Source organism: Malaya genurostris, chromosome 3 (assembly GCF_030247185.1).
Source record: "Malaya genurostris strain Urasoe2022 chromosome 3, Malgen_1.1, whole genome shotgun sequence".
Classification (NCBI taxonomy): Eukaryota; Metazoa; Arthropoda; class Insecta; order Diptera; family Culicidae; genus Malaya; species Malaya genurostris.
Window position 1 is genome coordinate 237,949,750 of NC_080572.1, and position 17,122 is coordinate 237,966,871.

A 17,122-nucleotide genomic window follows, 5' to 3' on the forward strand; every position below is an offset into this window, starting at 1 on the left:
CTGGAATTTCAGCAAAGTTACGAAAAAGAGGAAATTAAAACTTCTTGTTGTAATTTTGGAGAATCAAACTAATATGACTACGTTAAGGTGCTATGAATTTGACAGTAATAAAAGTAGACACATTATACAGTGTGATTGCAATTGGAGGCATTGGCTTTCAAATAAAGTGAAATATCGAAAAACATTGGAAAAAATTATTGTTAAGCAAAGTTATAGTTAAAACCGTGTAGAAAAGTTCAATCTCTTACCGCTTCCAATCAATTCGACCAAAACGACAAGACTAAAATGCTTTCCAAAAAGGTTATCAAAAAAGGCCGAAACGTCGGGTAAATTTGGAACTAAATTGATTGCCTAATGTTTTGTGATTGAGAAAGAATACCGTACCCAGAATTAGACAAGCAAAAAAAAAACACGTTGAAAAATGCGTGGTACTGATGAAGAAATAATTGGATCGCGATTGGAACAACGTGGACTTTTCTGGGTAATCTTTTTTATGGATATTTCCGGAAATGTATCATGCCTGGCAACATCCACAAATGGACTTAAACGGACGGAATTATATGAATTCTAGATCTGAATTCTGGAACAAAATTTGAGATCTGAACTTTGAACCAGAATTACGGAACTGCCTCTTGAACTATAATTTAATCCTGAACTCAGTTTCAGGATTGATTTCCTGATTTCAGATTCAGAGTTTAATGCCTAAACTCAGATTTAGAATTCAGAACCTTCATGCTGGAACTGGATTCGTAATTTGGGTTATGAAACTAAATTTTGGAACTGGATTCATTTCCTTATTTCAGGTTCGAGATTCAAGTTCCGAATTTAGTGCAACAATTAAATCCGGAACCAAGATTCTCAAAATGAGTTTCAGAATTCTAGAACTAAGTTCCTAAACTGAATTCTTGGTCTGGATTCCGAACCTGAATTTTAAAATTTAATTTGAGTGCAGCTTTCAGGTTCATCGAATGAATTTCACAAATTGATTCTTTCAAGAAGCATTAAAGAACTGTGCATAGTTTTTCCTCTACTGAGTACGTACTATCTACAAAAAAAAGTACGGGTGTGTAATGTTAGAGACATAACTGGATGTCGTGAATACGAATAAAACTGACACGGTTTCTTTACACTTTCGAATTCGAATTGATAGTTGATCGATTGTGTGAATTGCGAAACTTTCCCCCTTTTCACTACTAAAATTTTAAACGATTTTTGACCTCGATTATCTCATTTCGGATTTGCAAAATTCATTGAAAGAAACTATCAAGGTGCTGTACAGGATTCATTTCTGCCTTTTAGAAGGACCAAATTGTTAAATTCTCTACGATATTTAGCACAGTTCGGAACATTTTTCTCGAACGATTTTTGCACAGCGAAAAGTACACGAAGCAAATCAAATTATTTTGGATTTTAAATTAACTGACGAGTTTTACCTTCGATTTGCAAAGAAGTAATCTTAATAGTTCTTTAGATAACATTCAGAGCCATTAGAACGGCTGATTTTATATAATGTTGTCCACTTTTCGTTTCTTGTTGTCTTTCTCTCCAATGCAAACGACCAGCAGCTGATGCGATCGTTCTTGCTAGAATTGAAACTAGCTTTGCGTACAATCCGACACATCCGCTCGCAGTGCCAAATGATGCGAAACTGGTTTAATGCGTCTTCTCACCTTGACTACCGGAAGGCAAATGAGAACTACAACCTGAGCGTTTGAGGTTTTTAACCACGCAGAAGGTGCGCTCTCCGATGCCGCTGTTTGAATGCGTCTTCTCGCCCCGACGTCTGCTTCCATCCAACGCACAAGAAGAAATGATCGATTTTGACCACGGTCCTTGCGCGAAAAACCCAAGCAAAGGTAAAGAGTTTTCCGCGTTGTTTTAAAATTTTCAGAAAATTTAATTTTTGAGTTGTTTGTGGTTATCTCACACTGTTCAAAATTTTATCCTAAATTCCTGATCATCAATACAAGTCGAGATGAGATATTCACGATTAAGTTCTGCCCATTCTTCCATATAGCTAATTTTGAAAAGGCGCCCCATAGTAAAGTAAGTCGTATTCACGACAAAACTGTTACGTCGTTGTATTGTTTCATTCTCATTTGTTCAGCGGTATTTGTGTGGTAGAATATGTTTGTCGTCAATCGAACTTTAGCATAGATTCACCGTTATAACTTTGAAGGCAAACCAGAAAAAGTGACACATTCACATAATCAATCAACTAATACGAACGATTATTGATATTCGGAAGTGTGAATGAAGCATACAGGTTTAATTCGTATTTACGTCCTCCGGTTATGTCTCTTACATTACTCACCCGTCTTTTTTTGAAAATATCAATATTCTTTGCAATCTTTGATTAATTTCGCAATGAGTTAAACAAATATGTAGATGTAAGAATGTGGTCTTTGATCTCGTTGTAACATCCAAAATGTCGATGTTACGCCATTTGCGAACGTGCTTCTCCCGTCAGTTGGAGGTGCCCCCATCGAGCTGATAAAAGTTGACTACGCCAATGAAACGGAAAGGAAGATGATACAACCACAAACGAATTTTCCAGACATGACAGGCACGATCTTTTTTTGGCGCACATCTGCGGTCCCCCATGAAACTGGCAACAATGGTGATAAACTGGTTGCACTGAACCTTTCGATTCGTTAGCTCATTTGTATATATTGAGATTTTATGGTACACTTTATATTTTGCTTGTTTTGATGTAATCAGCTAACACCATGATCTCTCGTGTATTTAAATTAATAGCGAGAGGACAGTTTACAGCAGATATGAATTATAGCAGTTAAATGGAAGTTACATTGTAAACTTTTCGCGTTGGAAGTAAAGGTAGCTCGGAAAGCTCGGAATTCCAAGTGCTAACACAGTAGATTTCCGGTCATTTTAGAAAGTATCGGGTACGAACCAGAATTTTTTAAATTATTGTAGGCACATACATGTCTTTATTATTTATCTTTGATACAACTGTCAAACTGAAAACAAGCAAGTCACCTAATGAAAGTGTAGAAATATGCATAACATATTGTTTTCTGTGAAAGATTTGAATCCGCTCTTTATAAGTTGTTCGAACCCGCTATCTATCAGTATCCTAAAGTGAATTCCAAAGGTACAAGAAAATTATTGAACTATATTCGGCTATCTCGCTAAGAGTAAAAATCCAAACTTAAACTATCTTGTATTAAAACTTAAAATATCCAACCTCAATTCTAGCTTAGAAATAACCGCACGTGAACAGCACTTGTAGGAACTTGCCCGTGAAGACGATAAAACTAAACGTAAGCCCATTTGATATACATATTCTATGCCTTTCTGATAATCTGAACATTCCACAGGATATTAAAATTTAATGCCCACAAGATAAACGTGTTTTATTAGGATTTCGGAAGCTGTTGTGTTGTCGGAAGGAACAACAGTCGACTTTCATTGAATCATTATTCACTAAGAGATTTTGTAATTAAAATCTAAGTACCCCTAAAACGTATTTATTTCGGAATAAAACAAAAATACAACAGCTTTTTAGCAGTGATTACTTTCTCTATACAGTCCCAGTAATTACACTAAATCAACCGGACCAACAGTTCTTGAGATATATGTTTTCGAACATTTACAAGAAAATGTTTGCTTACGCCCTTCGGAAGAATAGGACTGGTGCTTATGGATAATATTCGGTAATAAGAAATAGGGAATGAAATTTTTCATGCCAAAAATCTTAGAATCACCACGAAACATTTTTTTTTCAAAGAATCAACTCTGGGAAAAATGTTGAGATTTTTGAAATCGATTTTTCTTTGCTTTCTCATATAGAAAGATGCAGATGAAGTGAAGTGATAAGTGAAAATTTCAGCCCGGTGGCAACAATAAGGCGCTCTAGCCAGTGCTATCGTAACCAACATCTCGGTCCTTCGGGGCCTTCAAATCTAGCAAGTCAGTGAGAGCAAAGTATTGCAATTTGGCACTGCACGTTTCATAACGATATCACATTCATAATCAAACATATAAAAATCAACTTTGTTTCAACAAATCACAGATATCTACCATCAACAATATTTTATTTATGTTTACATACTTCTTCGTTGTTTTCGTCTTTGCGGAAAAGATGATGGTCACAAAAAATTAGAGGGTTGTATTCAAGACACGACCGAGCACAATAACATTAAAAATGAAACGTTTCTAGGGTCTTTATAATAAATACAAAAATAAAGATGAAAATGATGATGATACACTAAACTTCACTACACTTCAAGTTACTTGAAAGCTCAATTTTAGATACAAACAACCTAAAGATTTAAACCTGAACAAATGAAACTATTTCATTTTATGATGATAATTTTCGAGAAACGTACAAGCTTATTAATTTGATATGATTTATATCGTTTATTTACCTCCACTTTTAACTTAATAATGGTCGTTCACTGGGTGGACTTATTAATTTTATAAACAGTTAATCGATCCAAGAGAATATTGTACCAGTAATCTCAGTAATGGTGTAATTTTATTAATCCTTCAAAATCGTCGATAATCTTTGGAAAGTGTCGGTAAATAATATGGCAACAATACGAGGAAAAAAATATGTGAAACAGTCCGCATAAAATATTGTCCGCCTGTGGAACTCAATTATACTACTAAACCGAGGAGACCGCTTTTAGATAAGTTTCAGAATTTAATTTTGAATCTTTTGAAGCGTTTAATTCCTGGTGGGACAACAACTTGTTCAGTCACATATAATGAAAAAGAAGTATCTATGATTATCATCATCACACAACTTTATACTGAATCCATTTGCGCGCCACCGTTTTGTTCGCATGAGAATGAAGATTGAAGTATGCAAACCGATCCATTGCCAAATTAAAACATTTTTAAGCATACAATATTGAAGCTTTGGAATCATTTGAATAAGGAAAATCCATTAACAAATCATCGAGGAACAAGCGCTGCAAATTAGATCCGAAAAATCTATCGCCGATAATTCTAAATTGGCCTGATAGTTACCAGAGAACCAAAATTAAATACTCAATTCAAACAAAATTTTCAATAGTATGTATCTGAAATATTCAAATGACGTCATCTCATAAGTTTAAGTTAAATATTTCCGAATCGATTGGTTGTTGAATTATATAAATCCATCAACAAATGACTGAGTTATAAGCGTTCAAAATTATGACAGAAAAATGTTACGCGATTAGTTTTGCATGTTTTAAATTGACACCCAACCTCGGGAAGCAAAGTGTAAGGCATTTGTAATGGCAAAATCGACCAAAAATTTGCTAAATACATGGGATATTTCAAAAGAATCGGTATCCACGCTGATTGGGTTTTTCAATAGCTAGATGATATATAAGATACTCAAGCGAACACGGTGCCAGGAAATTTCACCAACACATAATGCAAAAAGCGACAATCCAGTCATCAGCTCACTGGACAAGCTACTTGTTTCATTCACAGTCAAACATCAACTAGGCAAAGAAATATTGTGCAGCCTATATTTATAGATTTCTCTTCATACTACGCAGAACGATGCGGTGTTTTTATGCATGACGCAAAGCCTCCTATGCCAAACAAGAAGTTGACGTCATTTTGAACAACAGGGATTGGTGGATGAAAACATAGGTCGATTCCAACCATTTTTTCAATAGTATGCTATTGAAATACTGAAAAGACGTCGTCATACATGTTTAAGTTGAAAGTTTCCGAACCGATTGGTTGTTAAATTATAACAATCCATCAACAAATGACCGAGTTATTAACGTTCAAAATTATGACACAAAAAGGTTACGCGACTATTTTTGAAACTTTTAATTGACACCTGGCCCCATATAGTGAAGAGTAAGGCATTTTTAATGCCAAAACATGGCGGCCCAGCAGGGACTTGTAAAATTTATCAATTTCATGAGGATTTTTTTCAAAAAAGATGGCGAAACGAGGTGTAAATTTTTATAAAATTTACTAGTAAATTCATGTTGTTGCAAATCTTGTTAGTTAGTGCATACATTAACCTACTTTGAAACTACTAGTCCCCGGTCCAGATCCAACTTCCTGTTCTGAAATTAAAGGGCGATGCGCGTCAAAACTTTCAAGCTGTCATACAAAATGATGCAAAACCGGTACGCATCGATACTCGCAGGTACGGAAGAAGAAAACGCCATCGCCTAACACACAGCGTGCTTTGTTCAATTTTGTATAGTGTGCAGGGGTGCTACATTGAAATCTTTATTAACTTGACATAACTGTTTACAAATTGAAAAGGTGATGGTAGTTTATACCAAAGAAAGTTTTTGATTTTATTCAAGTTTAAAGAAAAATCTTGACAGAATCTTCTAGTTTGAAAATGGTTTGATGGCTTTGAAAATATAAGCAATATGAGAAAGGCATCCACTAGGTTGATTAAAAAATGTCTTTTGATATCAAATAACTTAATAATACATGAAACTTTAAGATTTGTGTTACCTAAAAAAAATTTTAAATCAATGGAAATTTTTAGATTTCCGCTATCAATTTATTTTTGTTGTCGAATGTCTTCAAATTGCATGTATTGTTTTCGAGATAACACTAGATCTCTACGTTTCATGCAATTCTAAGACATTTAAAAAAAAACTTTCCAAATTTTACAGACCAACGTTTCATGATGACTTTTGGCTTCAAACAAATTTTCGATTTTGGACATTTCAAATTTTCCAAATAGTATGGATAGAACGAAAAGCAAATCATTTCAAAATTCTATATGAGGCCTTTCGTTCCGTCGAAACTCTTTGAAAACTACAACATGGGTACATTCGAAAAAGATCTGTTGACTACATGTTGGAAAAAGTTATTTGAAGTCGTTTCTAAAATCAAGTCAGTAGCTTCTAAACCATTGATATTTCTGGTGAATTTTTGCAACGTGAGTAGAGTAGTAACCTTCTATGCACAATCTCTCAAAAGTTACCCAGGATTTAGGCACTTTTCACGATTTCAGACAGCGTTTTCCTAGACTTATAAAACTGCTCTGAAAAAAATCGTGTTAAATAGGGTTTCCAGCGATCATTGACAAGCCGGAAGTGACGATATTGGGTAGTGAATCGAGTTCAAACATCGTTTTTTCGTTATTTAATCATCAAATCGTTTCCGAAAATATACATATTTTAGGAGCTTCCAAGAATCATCGAAAAACTGGAAGTCGCCATTTTGGATTCTGATTCATGTTTCAATATCGTTTCTCCTCATCGACTCATTAAATATGTTCCCAAATTATTCATATTAAAAAGGGGCTTTCAAAAAAGACCGAGAGACTGGAAGTTTTTAACCGGCTTCGAACATAATGTGCTGACATTTACTCATCAAATCCGTTTCCAAAATACTCATTTATGAGAAGATTTCAAGGAATATTGATAAGAATTGGAAGTCGCCATTTAACTACTGTTTAACTACTTCAGACAACGTTTTTCTACATCTTCGATCTTTTAGAAATACTCATATTATAAGGGTTTCAAATAAACGTCGATAAACTGGAAGTCACCCTCGTGGATTCTGAATCGAATTTAAACCTCGTTATTCGTCATTTATTAATCAAATCCTTTCCGAATAAAATCATGTAGTAATGGATTTCAAGGGATATCAAAAGACCGGACAACAAGATTAATTTACTAGTAAATCAGAAAAAAACGGATTCTTGGTTGCTTGTTCCTCGACGTCTTCATGCATTATCCTGTTGATCTAATATTAACCAAATATTGCTCTTATAACTGTCGTTTACCAGTAATTTCAATGAAATGTAAAACACTAAGTTCCACATCACTGTTTAATACGAAGGTTTATTGTCCTGCTTCAACCCCAGGTCCCGAGATAATGACTGGTGCATTATATAAACTCAAAATCCGCATTCTGCCGTAAGCTAGAACGGCCGAAACAAAAGTGGTGATTACGATTGGTGAAAGTGCCTAAAGTACCGCGTAATTTCTTTCGTAAACATGGATTTCGATGGCGGGCTGCAGGATAACGTTGCACGTTTTTTTTATCTTGGTTCAGTTTTTTTTTCTCGTCGTTGGGCTACCGAGAGGTGCATCATGTGCTGCCGCCCGCCCCCCCTACGATGTTGAGATCGTGATTACGATGCCAGAAGATGGAATCTGTCTTTCGTAGGATGACGGCCGGATCGTTGTTGGCATCCCGGCATGATGTTAATGCCGTCACTACTCGAAAGGAGAGCGAGAAAATTAATTTAAAGTTTCCCTAGATTCAGGCGATATTCTCCAAAATGATGGGATAAGCAGATGTTTGCCGAAACTTCTCTGGTTGTTGAACCACACACTCAAATTGCGGCACATTCATGATGACCCCGAGTGATACATGGTGCAATTTACTTTCGTTTGATAGGCAAACATGTCCATCAGCTGCCAGGCGAAAACTTTTCCTGTTAAGAAAATTCGTGATTTTCTCACGAAAGCGGAACGAGGATTTGGAGAAAAAAATTTTTTTTTGGTGTAGAAATTAGAGCCAAACATGGTAAATTGACATACGAATCAAGAAACCAGGAACTACTGATTTGTGTTCTGTTGAAAAACTTGTGACTGGTCATGATAAGATACTGTTTGTTCAAATCCATCAAATTTTTCGAGTTCAGCTAATAACAAGTCCTGTAATCCTGGCGCTTGGATAGTAATATAAAGTAGGATAGGATGTTTTTTTCAATTTCTAAAAAGTAACTGATTTAGCCTTGGTCTCTCCTATATTATGAAAACACCCTCCGAATTTTTGTTCTAGGTACGCGCCTGATTACTTGAAAAATTTAGCGTACACTAAGACTCGAGCAGAAGTGCATAACGAAGAAAAGAATTCTTAAAAGTCTGCAGATTTTTTTTTAAAGTCAAAGTCACAATTTCTGCCTTTGAATTTCATAGCACTTGTCGGGCAATCTACGAAAAATCACGAATAAGTGCTGTTGATCCAACCGTCATAATGATGCTGATGGAAAAACTAACATGGGGTTAAATTGAGGCTGCGTTTGGTCGGAGCTACTCCACATCAATTGCATCGTTGGGCTCGTTATCGTTGTGCAGCAAAGGTGCACATTCTTCCCAGGAAACAATTATTTGGATAAACAACATCAACAAAAACACACAATGCTGTTTGGCGTTCTGTTTGCCAAGCTCACCATCAGGGATGATTAAAAAAGTTTACAAATGTATTTCAGCTAACCGAGTTTCGATAATGGTAGGATGCGAATGATGAATAGCTTGAGGGAGTTCTCGGTGAGGCCCCAAACGCCAGCCATTTTCCTGAGTCATGTCTGCATTTAAAAGAATCTATCGGCGCAATCTGTTAGTAATTTACGAATCTGGGCGCCGGTTTTTGCCGTCTGTGTTACTTTTAGCACATCCAGGTATCGATTCTAACACGAGACCCTGCTGACATGCCAGGGAATGAATGGATACCGTCGCAGTGGTGTATTCGAGTGCGTGTGTAAACAAAAAAAAAAGAAGGGAATCATCCTACGTGATGTGTTTGGGTAGCAGCTCCGCGATGGATTTCCGTTCTGGTGTTGGGCGTTATTGGTTCTGACATGCAAGCCGAGAAGAATGCCCCCGAAGGATCCCGCGTGGAAAGATTCGTGCTGCCGTTAATTGGAGGATTGCTGACTGAAAAAACAAACTTCCAAGGATTCAACTCTGACGGTCGGTCTGTCTTGCGGCAACTCGGGATTGCTGTTGCGTACTTTGCAGTGATAAAGAAGTTCATTGCGCAAACGAGCTACAGCCGCAACCGCTTGGGCAAATATTGGCGAGTGATTAATTTTGAGTAATTTCTCATTTTAATTTAAAATTACAGGCTTCGGAGCGTGTGAGCCAAATTGTACGACATCTACCAATTTGCAACGCATGTTGCCTTGCTCCGGCGGGAACTGTCCGTGCTGAACACGGCAAAGGCGTTACCATCGGTGAGCGAATAGTTTGTCCCGTGATGTCCTGCCAAGATCGAATTTGCCAAATTTTTTTGGTTTCGGTAAAAAATGAGTCTCCCGCTAGCGGCCAAGGCGAAAGGAGGTTTCGGTGTCACAACCGCTGCTGCAGCCAACAACCGATGCGGGCAGAGCGAGTGTAAATGATTAGTACGTACACTTGACCGGACCCGTGGTGACGACAAAAAGTACTGAAGTAAACATAAAATTGAAGGAACAGAAGCATGACATGATCAGATTTATCAACGAGATTGGTTTGTCAGGGGGAGTAGTAGTTGCGTGTTTACCGGGCAAGAAGCGATCAGTTACGTATTGGGAAGTGAGGTAAAATTATCAGTTTCATTGCAAAGATTTTTGATACATGGGGTTTGAACAAGCCACGACGAATCGATTGAATTAACGAAAAGAAATAATTGATCGGTTTTTTAAATTATAGATTCACAAACTTTCTAAAAAAATTCAGTTCTAGAGTCGATTGCATTCACAACAGTGATTAATAACTCAGTGAAATTTAGATGAAACAAGTGGGGACGCTAATGAAAAATTGTAGACAGTTTTAGTTTCGAAAAGTCATATCTTTTATCCTTACATTGAGGGCTTTAGACTATTGTATATTGAATTTAAACTAAATTATACTTTGTTACACTACCAATTGAACATTTTGAAGCTGATTTGGTTTTAAGAAATGAAGTCCAAATTTTCAAAAGGGCCGTTCCTTTTCGGTTGAAGGAGAAATTTTTAAAATATTTGAATAAGCTAGAAGCAGAAAAAAATGTTAAATTTGATTGGGATAAAAACTGTAATAAAGCCTTTGAAAGTTCTAAAGAATTATTACTTGAAACAGATTTCCTGGAGTTTTTCGACCCGAACAAACTGATTATTGTAGTTACTGATGCATCATGTTATGGATTAGGGGGAGTTATCGCTCATATTTGTCCTATGTTCGAGCCCCGACCTGGAAGGATTCTTAGGCTGTGAACCATTTCGCGGTTAATTTTAACTTTTGGTTAAAATCTGACACTCGAGTGGTTAATTTGATGTTGTCAAAAATAACCCTGCTCGAGAGCATGGTTATTTTTGACAGATCGATAGTTATTTTCCAACACTGAAAAAAATCTCGCGATGAAAATTCTAATATTAATTCTTTAGTTGAAATTATTTCCAGTGGAAAATAAACCCAAATAACTTTCCGTCCGTCAAATTTTGAAATGGGCCACAGTTTTAGTCAAATTTAACTACTCGACACCAAATAACCACTCAAGTGTCAGATTTTAACCAAAAGTTAAAATTAACCGTGAAATGGTTCACAGCCTTAGTGTCAGTAGGATCCATAGTACTAGCCATGCAATGATTCTGTACACTAAGAATCGGCTGCGAAGTCTGTTGAAACAGAAAGGCCAAATTCCACAAAAGGAATGTAATGCCAAGACTTTGCTTTTTATCGCTCATATTGTCGACAAGGTTGAAAAACCGATATATTTTACTTCGTTTTCGTTGAATGCAGCCCAAAGAAAGTATCCAATATTACATTTAGAAGCGCTATCACTTGTTTGTACCATAAAAAAATTCCATAAGTATTTATTCGGACAGAAATCTACGATTTTTACCGAACACAAACCACTAGTGGGAATTTTTGGTAAAGAAGGCAATATTAGTGGGTATAGAGAAACGCAATCAAAGAAATTACATAAACAAAAAATCAACTTTAAAGACTTACAAAATTGATGAATATTATCCGATTTCGACTTCTGAGAAATTACAGGATGATGAGTTTTACGTCATAATAATTCATCACCATACGAACCGTTTTGAGCTATGCTGGTCCTTGTGTACCGGTTTCAGAAGTACTGTCAATAATGACTAATTTCTCTTTTCGATCCGACTTGCAGTTCCAAAATTACAGGGTTTAAACTGTCATTTAAATCGACGGCCAATAAACACTGAAGAATATTCATGCAAAAAAATAAAACATGCTGATTTATAAAAAAAGGTATCATCTCACTGCTAGTTGGATAAAGTTTGTTTCTACAGTCAATACACTGTGCCAAACTGCCCGAATTATATTTAATATTGACTGTGATACAAACTGGGGAGAGAAGTTATTGATTGTAAATTCTATATTTATGTCAATGAATACCAAATAAAGTTTCCAATCTTTGTAAAGCCAAATATATTATATCAATATTGATCACTCCAGGGAATCCAATACAAATCGCAAAAGACACCACAGTTACCTTTTTAATCACATCACAATAATCGAGAGAGATAGTGATTAAAGAGAAACTGTCACTTGCTTATACGCCCTTTTGCAAAATTAACCGAGAAATGTCAAAACTAATTGAGCATGCTGTCCACATAAAGGTGGGAGCTTCCTAAGTAACCATATGTATTATATCACTGCACATTTACAACTCTATCTTTACATTGTTAATGTTTAATTACATTAATCCTACATACTTTAAAGTCTTACAACAACCTTCCGCCGTGCTATATATCGACATTCAATGCTATATTTTGAAGCAACGAAACTTTAATAATAACAGTGCAAGGAAATTGAATAGCTGCATTGAACCAATGTTTTGGTTTTGATAAAAGGTGAAGTAATTCTATGATTTACAGCTAGTCTAAGTTTACCTTTATTTACCAATATGTGTCGGTAGTACAGAAGTACAATGGATTACCTAGGAAAATTTGTCTTTTACTTACATCGAAACATTCGAAAACAACACTGTTAACATTGTGCAGTGTTATGCATTGGTAATTGTGAAAAGACTATAATGCTATTAGAGATAAAGTAAGATTCTTATCTGCAAACAAAACATGTCAAAGTTCCAGGTGAAAGGTGCTAACTACGAAACCAGAGAGCCACGGTTTATGGGTTCAAATCCAAATAAATATCCAAAATTATAAAAATAATACGCCGTAAACAACATTAATAGTGATGTTAATTTTTCATGTTGAATATTAAATATCTTTTTCAATATTTGAATTTCATTCGTAACTCATTATTTAGGCTCTCTTACTGCTTTGTGACATTTTTAATCTACAGTTGAAATTGTTACCATCGATAAAGTAGATATTTGCATTATAGCTACTTTAATAATGAGCAATTCCTGCTTCACCTGTCAAATCCTACAAAGAAAGAAAAAAATGAAACTTACACGACATGTAAACCAATCGTACTATTAAACAGACATCAGTTGAAACGAAAATCTGAAAATTACATTGAAATGCATTTACTTTTTCATCGACCAAGGCTGTATATTTACAAATCGCTTAGTTTTGTAATGTAACATTCCATTCAATTACCTGCTCCGAATATGTGCATGAAAATAAATGTAAATTCACAAAATATTTCTACCTGTGTATGAGAGTCTAATAATCGCCCTTTTCAGCTTTATAATAGCATTGTAAAAACATGAGTAACTCCACTGCTTTTAATTAATTTCATTACGTGAATTTTTAAAGCTGAAATAATGTAAAGTTATAATGCGTCGTGGTTATTTGTTTTGTTTTTTTTTTATATTTTGAGTATTGTTTTTCAATTCTGATGAAATAAAATATCGCCTATAAACAATACGACAATGAAAATAGCAAACCGTTCAAAGTTCTGTGCAGAAATAGAATTGAACCTATCGTCTTCATATTCAAAAGTGATGAAGTGGTGTTCAATTTTTCTGAAAATAAAACGACCTGATATTGTGTATTGTTATCACTGAAATCAGAAATCATCATCATATGCCTGAATACAAGTGGATTGATTTCTAAAATCCAGAAATTGTAATACTTTCTTCGGAAATGTTGGCGAAATTTAGATATTAGCATTACGATGAATTTGTTTCGTTCTGCGTTATTTGATCCAGTGTACTGATTGGAAAAGCTGTCTAAATCTTTCTAGATCTGGATTCTGGCATCAAATTTTTGACCCGAACTCCGAACCAGAATTGAAGATCTGACTTCTGGTTAAGAATTCAATTCCTAAATAGTTTTAGAACTCAGTTCCAGAATTCATGTTAGAATTCAGAATTCATGTCAGAATTCGGAACCTGTATTCTGGAATTAGAATTCAGTTCTAGAACTAAATTCGGAATCTGGATTCTGGAAATGAGTTCAATTCCAGGATTCAAGAATTAAACTCCTGAGCCGAATTAATCTGGTTTCCGAGTCTAAATTTTGCAACTAAATTCTGAGCCTGTTGCTAGTTCCGAATTTACTTCTTGAATTTAGAACCAGTTCCTGAATCCTGGGCCAGAATTTAGGCTCTGATGTAGATAAATAAATGATGACAAAAAGTTCTCAACAGTTGTAAACATCGGAAAAATTCCACCAATCGGATCATTAAAATATTTTCAAATGATTATCCGAAGTTTCATTTAACTGAGCATGTAAATAAAAAAAAATCTGTTTTAATCCACCTAGTGGTGTAATGATGCCTTTCTCATATCAATCATACTGTCATATATAATACACTAAGGTCTTTTTTTATGCGGTCTTTTTTATGCGTTTTTTATGCAAATTTTCAGAAATATGCGGTTTTTTATGCAAAGTTTCAAAGTTATGCGGTTTTTTATGCGAATTTTCAGTGTTATGTGTTTTTTTATGCAAATTTTCAGAGTTATTTGGTTTTTTTATACGAATTTTCAAAGCTATGTGGTTTTTTATACGAATTTTAAGAGTTATGCGGTTTTTTATGCGGTACGTAAACTCGCATAATAAAAGACTTCAGTGTACTGTGGTATTCGTACAGGACCACAGAACCTTTAATTTGAACCTAAGTTTTCAAATCGGTTCAGCCGAGAACACAGTTAGAACACATATTTTCATTTTTTTTGCACACATTACCCCATAACTCCGGAACCGGAAGTCGGATCCAAAAAATATTCAGGAATTTTGTATGGGACACATACACATACACACAGACATTTTGCGTACTCGACGAACTGAGTCGAATGGTATATGACAGCCGGCCTTCCGGGCCTCGGTTCAAAAGTTGGTTTTCACAGTGATTGCATAATCTTTCTATATGAGAAAGGCAAAAATTCTTAATCCACCTAGTGGTGTGATAATGTCTTTCTCTTGTCATCCAATGAGTCTCATATTGCCATATTTTTTCATTAAAATAATTATTGACTTCAGTATGTTCGCATATCCGACAACATTCTTGAAACCAAAAGTAACAGTAATGGTGTATTTAGAAAAAGAAATGCGATTATTCGATTATATGACTTAGGTTGATGCCAGAGTGAGCGCGGAACGCGGACCCAAGTGAAGTGATCCAATGCGATGTACTGTTTTCGCATCGCATTCACTCTGACAGGTTTGCTTTGATCAAATGCAACTAGTTAACACGCGCGCCTCGACGCTTTCACTGTGACAGCAACTTTAGGGTGAAGCCACCCAGTAAATCCGAACATCGGACGCATCGTGCAAGAAAGCTTTTGATTGCGTTTCGAGCTTGCATAGTGTATCGGTAGAACAACAGAGTGAAGATATACCAAAGCAGAGAGCGGATGTCTGATTACTCAGGTGATGAGATATATCGGGGTTGGATTTCCAACCTCGAACATAGGGTCAGAGTTTTTCTGGCCCTAAGAGGCGAATGACCTAAAGGTTAAAGCCTCTATGATCGATACAAATGTTTAACAATCTTTCTCACCCTATCGGGAAGACGTCGGCTCGAAAATGTCTTGTTTGATATTCCTTCGCTCTGTTTCTCTAGCGATACATAATGTAAACATAAAGCTTTTTTAGGTCAGCGCGGTTGATGCAAATGGTGCAGAATTGCCCGATGACGGACCGATCGAAGCGCTACGATCGGCCCCATATCGTGCTCAATCGGTCCGATAATCGGCCCGATGATCGGGCCGATGCGGGTCGACAACATCCACCGGGCAGAGAGAAAGCGACAAGCAACGCAAAGCGAAGCGATGCGAAACTCTGCGACAGATCGCACGGAGTCACGCATCAGAGCTCCGTCTACTCAAGTTCAGCAGCAAAATGACAAGTATGTCAATTTTTTACCAACAATTTCATAGGAAATTTAACTTGCAAAATCAGTTTAAAATGATCTAACTTTAGATAAAGATAATATTTGTAGTGCTTTGAATTTATAAACTTGGCAGTTGAAATAAATGATAAGATGTAAACCCAACATGATTAGTATTTCTACTTACGCTTTTGTTTGTTGAAATCTTATATTTTGTTTTGTTCTTAAGAGTGAAATGATTTCTTTCAAAATAATTTGAAGGATTGTTTTTGGTACATTTTTTTCGGCCCTGGTATCCAATGGTTCGGTGCCACTTTTAGTCCGGTCAAGGCAGAAATAACCTGCATTAAATGTTTGCTGTGAAGATAACGTATTACGAAATATTGTGCAGTTTCTAATATTATTATTTATCAATATTTACGCTTGGGTTGAAATTTTACTTTTGAAACGCGTACAAACTTTTCAGTTCATTAACGGTCTGATTCATAAGAAATATAACTGATACGTTTCAATTGCACAATAAACTTTGTTGTATCATTACATAAATAAAACCACAGATCAAATGGAGAAAACTCTACTTTTGTTAATATGCAATAAATAGGTAATTTATTTGAACAATAAAAATTTTGTTCACCGAAAAAGCGAATCATTTTCCAGGCGGCCAGTATGAAACGAGCTTAAACAATGCTTAACCAAGAAAAACAACGGTGTGTTGATTTTCGTTCTCTTGCATTCGCTGGCTTACCTCACGATGTAAAATACCTGGTGATCACGTTTTTCTATGTGTTAGTGCGGTTGTCATTTTATTTTGGAATAACAGAGAGACGCGAAGAAGAAAAACATAAACAACTGACGTTTCGGGAGTTGCTTTTATGAAAATATTTAGAGTTGATTCTGTTTGCGAAAATATTGACAGTGAATTGCGGTGTTTTGTTCCGGGATGTTTCAATCGTTTTCATCACCTGCATTTGAACCCCACCCACAGCACAATCACTCCATTATCCATAATAATTGTAATAGATACCACAGTGCAATCCGCCAAATCCTTCCTCCAACGAAATGAACAGAATCGGATGTGTGTAAAATTTTCTATATTTCGACGTTACCTTGCAAGCCCTTGAAGAATAAATGTCTAGATTTTCAATTAGTGCGAAAGATTCGCCAGGCTGCGCGACAACTGGAGCAAATTAGAAGTG